The sequence below is a fragment of the Oncorhynchus nerka genome, unplaced genomic scaffold, assembly GCF_034236695.1.
Source record: "Oncorhynchus nerka isolate Pitt River unplaced genomic scaffold, Oner_Uvic_2.0 unplaced_scaffold_1173, whole genome shotgun sequence".
In the NCBI taxonomy this organism is placed as follows: Eukaryota; Metazoa; Chordata; class Actinopteri; order Salmoniformes; family Salmonidae; genus Oncorhynchus; species Oncorhynchus nerka.
In genome coordinates this window covers 55001-60267 of record NW_027040159.1, presented here as the reverse complement: position 1 = coordinate 60267, position 5267 = coordinate 55001, and the positions used below count along the sequence as shown (strand labels likewise).

Genomic DNA, 5267 nt, shown 5'->3' with positions numbered 1-5267 from the left:
TACATTATAGTTACTCCTCAATACTAACCTAACTGACAGAGTTTAATGGCTGTGATAAGAGAACACTGAGGATGGATCAACTACATTATAGTTACTCCTCAATACTAACCTAAATGACAGAGTTTAATGGCTGTGATAGGAGAACACTGAGGATGGATCAACAACAGTATAGTTACTCCTCAATACTAACCTCATTGACAGAGTTTAATGGCTGTGATAGGAGAACACTGAGGATGGATCAACAACAGTATAGTTACTCCTCAATACTAACCTCATTGACAGAGTTTAATGGCTGTGATAGGAGAACACTGAGGATGGATCAACAACAGTATAGTTACTCCTCAATACTAACCTCACTGACAGAGTGAAAAGAAGGAAGCCGGTGGCAAAGCAGTTCACTTTTTGTCCTGAATACAAAGTGTTATGTTTGGGGCAAATCCAATACAACCCCTTACTGACTGCCATTCTCCATATGTTCAAGCATAGTGGTGGCTGCATCATTTACATTTACATTGTAGTCATTCAGCAGACGCTCTGATGCAGAGGTGAGTCATTTAGCAGACGCTCTGATGCAGAGGTGAGTCATTTAGCAGACAACCTGATGCAGAGGTGAATCATTTAGCAGACGCTCTGATCCAGTAGTGAGTCATTTAGCAGGCGCTCTGATCAAGTAGTGAGTCATTTAGCAGGTGCTCTGATCCAGTAGTGAGTCATTTAGCAGGTGCTCTGATCCAGTAGTGAGTATTTTAGCAGACGCTCTGATCCAGTAGTGAGTCATTAAGCAGACGCTCTGATCCAGCAGTGAGTCATTTAGCAGGCGCTCTGATCCAGTAGTGAGTCATTTAGCAGACGCTCTGATCAAGTAGTGAGTCATTTAGTAGACGCTCTGATCCAGTAGTGAGTCATTTAGTAGACGCTCTGATCCAGTAGTGAGTCATTTAGCAGACGCTCTGATCCAGTAGTGAGTCATTTAGCAGACGCTCTGATCCAGTAGTGAGTATTTTAGCAGACGCTCTGATCAAGTAGTGAGTCATTTAGCAGGCGCTCTGATGCAGTAGTGAGTCATTTAGCAGACACTCTGATGCAGTAGTGAGTCACTTAGCAGGAGCTCTGATCCAGCAGTGAGTCATTTAGCAGACGCTCTCATCCAGTAGTGAGTCATTTAGCAGGCGCTCTGATCCAGTAGTGAGTCATTTAGTAGACGGTCTGTTCCAGTAGTGAGCCATTTAGCAGACGGTCTGATCCAGTAGTGGGGGACCTGATCCTAGATCATAATGAATCAGATTACATGGAGAGGGGGGACCTGATCCTAGATCATAATTAATCAGATTACATGGAGAGGGGGAGACCTGATCCTAGATCATAATGAATCAGATTACATGGAGAGGGGGAGCTGATCCTAGATAGTAATGAATCAGATTACATGGAGAGGGGGACCTGATCCTAGATCATAATGAATCAGATTAGATGGAGAGGGGAGACCTGATCCTAGATCATAATGAATCAGATTAGATGGAGAGGTGGACCTGATCCTAGATCATAATGAATCAGATTAGATGGACAGGAGGAGCTGATCCTAGAGCAACGCTCCTCCTCTGGGACACTGCCTGTATGAAACAGAACACATAGTTGTAAATTCTAGTTACAGCAGGTGTTTACTGCCATCTAGTGGAAGATACTAATATAACACTTTATTATCAGGGTGGGGAGGCGGCTGAGCTGAAACAGAACACATAGTTGTAAAGTCTAGTTACAGCAGGTGTTTACTGCCATCTAGTGGAAGATACCAATATAACACTTTTATTGTCAGGGTGGGGAGGCGGCTGAGCTGAAACTGAAAGTAAAGTTGTTCTTTTGTTCAGGATCCATTTTGAGACGACAGAGCAGAAAAGACTATATGGAGATTATTGAAAAGTAAAGTAAGTATTTCTGAACAATAATCTATTCTAATGGACAGAGTAAGAGAATGAATACCTGTAATGAGATATTACTAGTTAGTAGAACTGCTACTTGAGCTGAGTTGCTGACAGACAGCAGTTTTCAAAGTGTAAACTAATCAGTAGGCCGACATGTTATCAGTAAAACTTCTGGTAAAGATGGTGGAAGAGCTTTCAATTATATGATTTTATGTTTATCTCAGGGTTTCTGAATCCTTTTGTTCTTACCAGCACTTACACACCTGATTCAACTAATCATCAAATATTTTAAAATAATTTAATATTCGAGGCATACAAATGAACATTCTCAAATGAAAACCTTTTGGGTTTGTAGGACTGCTTACAATTATTAAAGTCCTACAGTAACTCACATCTTGGAGAAAAAAACACAGCTAAACTTGGTTTCGAGTAAATGAATGTTTATCAAAAATAATGTAAGAGAGATGTCTTGAAGAAACGCGTCTGGGTTTAGAACTCAGTGTCTCAGTGCCCTGCGACAGTGGGAGGTTTGTTTTGCATGGCCCGGTGCTACAGCTGAGTGGACATATAATTTATGGACCAATGGAATGGTCTAAAATGCGAAACTCTCTCCCCGGGGAGCCGGGCAATGCACAACTAATTCCCCCAGTGATTGTTACTTTATTTCCTGATATGAAATGGAAAGTAATTTTGTAGCTGACGCAGTTCCAGAATGTCTGTTGAAACTGTGTCTCATATGGAACGTTAGAACAGTGGTGGAAACAGAACTCAGTTCCAGAATGTCTGTTGAAACTGTGTCTCATATGGAACGTTAGAACAGTGGTGGAAACAGAACTCAGTTCCAGAATGTCTGTTGAAACTGTGTCTCACATGGAACGTTAGAACAGTGGTGGAAACAGACCTCAGTTCCAGAATGTCTGTTGAAACTGTGTCTCATATGGAACGTTAGAACAGTGGTGGAAACAGAACTCAGTTCCAGAATGTCTGTTGAAACTGTGTCTCATATGGAACGTTAGAACAGTGGTGGAAACAGAACTCAGTTCCAGAATGTCTGTTGAAACTGTGTCTCACATGGAACGTTAGAACAGTGGTGGAAACAGACCTCAGTTCCAGAATGTCTGTTGAAACTGTGTCTCATATGGAACGTTAGAACAGTGGTGGAAACAGAACTCAGTTCTCAAACTGGAGTAAAAGTAAAGATTCCTTAATAGAAAATGACTCAAGTAAAAGTGAAAGTCACCCAGTAAAATACTACTTCAGGAAAAGTCTAGAAGTATTTGGTTTTAAATATAATTAAATATCAAAAGTAAAAGTAAAGTTGTAATAATTGAAAACTCCTTATATTAAGAAAACCAGACTGCACAATGTTCTTGTTATTTTAATTTATGGATAGCCAGGGTCACACTCCAACACTCAGACACCATTTAAAAACAAAGCATTTGTGTTTAGTGAGTCCTCCAGATCAGAGGCATTAGGGATGACCAGCGATGTTCTGTTGATAATTGTGCAAATTGGACAATTTTCTGTCCTGCTAAGCATTCAAAATGTAATGAGTACCTTTGGCTGTCAGGGAAAATGTACGGAGTAAAAAGTACATCATTCTATTTATGAATGTAGTGAAGTGAAAGTAAAAGTTGTTCAAAAATATAAATAGTAAAGTAAAGGACAGATACCCACAAAAACTACTGAAGTAGTACTTTAAAGTATTTTACTGAAGTACTTTACACCACTGCATTAGAAGACAGATAAATGTGTTGATTTGAAGGAAATTCTATTCTACTGTATCTTAGTCTATGCATTACTCATCTCATATGTATATACTGTAATCTATTCTACTGTATCTTAGTCTATGCATTACTCATCTCATATGTATATACTGTAATCTATTCTACTGTATCTTAGTCTATTCATTACTAATCTCATATGTATATACTGTATTCTATACTATTCTACTGTATCTTAGTCTATGCATTACTCATCTCATATGTATATACTCTATTCTATTCTACTGTATCTTAGTCTATGCATTACTCACCTCATATGTATATACTGTATACTATTCTACTGTATCTTAGTCTATGTATTACTCATCTCATATGTATATACTCTATTCTATTCTACTGTATCTTAGTCTATGTATTACTCATATCATATGTATATACTGTATTCTATACTATTCTACTGTATTTTAGTCTATGCCGCTCTGACATTGTGACCAATAACATTTGATTTGATTTAGATTAGGTGATATACACTACATGACCAAAAGTATGTGGACACTTGCTAGTCGAACATCTCATTCCAAAATCATAGGCATTCCTATGGAGTTGGTCCCCCTTTGCTGCTATAACAGCCTCCACTCTTCTGGGAAGACTTTCCACTAGATGTTGGAACATTGCTGCGGGGACTTGCTTCCGTTCTGCCACAAGAGCATTAGGGAGGTCGGGCACTGATGTTGGGTGATTGGGCCTGGCTCGCAGTCGGCATTCCAATTCATCCCAAAGGTGTTCAATGGAGTTGAGGTCAGGGCTCTGTGCAGGCCAGTCAAGTTCTTCCACACCGATCTCGACAAGCCATTACTGTATGGACCTCGCTTTGTGCACGGGGATATTGTCATGCTGAAACTGGAAAGGGCCTTCCCCAAACTGCCCAAGACTATTTTTCCTCCGCCACCAAACTTTACAGTTGGCACAATGCATTCGGACAGGAAGCGTTTTCCTGGCATCCACCAAACCCAGATTCCACTGCTCCAGAGTCCAATGGCAGCGAGCTCTACACCACTCAAGCCGATGCTTGGCATTGCGCAAGGTGATCTTGTGTGCGGCTGCTTGGCCATGGAAATCCATTTCATGAAGCTCCCGATGAACAGTTATTTTGCTGACATTGCAGTTTGGAACTCGGTAGTGAGTGTTGCAACCGAGGACAGATCATTTTTATGTGCTTCCACACTTGGCGAGCCAGTCCTCTGAGCTTGAGTGGCCTACCACTTCACTGTTGAGCCGTTGTTGCTCCGAGACGTTTCCACTTCACAATAATAGCACTTACAGTTGACCGGGGCAGCTCTAGCAGGGCAGATATTTGACAAACTGACATGTTGGAAAGGTGGCATCCTATGACGGTGCCACGTTGAAAGGCACTGAGATCTTCAGTTAGGTCATTCTACTGCCAATGTTTGTTTATGGAGATTGCATGGCTGGCTGTCCGACTTTATACACCTGTCAGCAACTGGTGTGGCTGAAATAGAATCCACTAATTTGAAGGGGTGTCCACATATGTTTGCATATACAGTGTAGATTCTCTGTCCTGCTACTGGTAGGACTATAACATTATGTGAACTGATCTGAACAGGTT

General features: G+C 40.8%; 1 protein-coding gene across 2 annotated transcripts in view; it reads left to right on the top strand.

The window, feature by feature from the left end:
• The first annotated feature begins 1500 nt into the window (after positions 1-1500).
• The window catches only part of LOC135569255 (NACHT, LRR and PYD domains-containing protein 12-like), a 28740-nt gene continuing 24973 nt past the window's right edge, over positions 1501-5267 (top strand). The window contains exon 1 of one of the 2 annotated variants that reach the window (XM_065016033.1): positions 1501-1919. The gene's annotated coding sequence lies outside the window, so the exon portion shown is untranslated. The remainder of the gene's footprint in view (positions 1920-5267) is intronic. The other variant, XM_065016036.1, reaches the window with a different exon arrangement.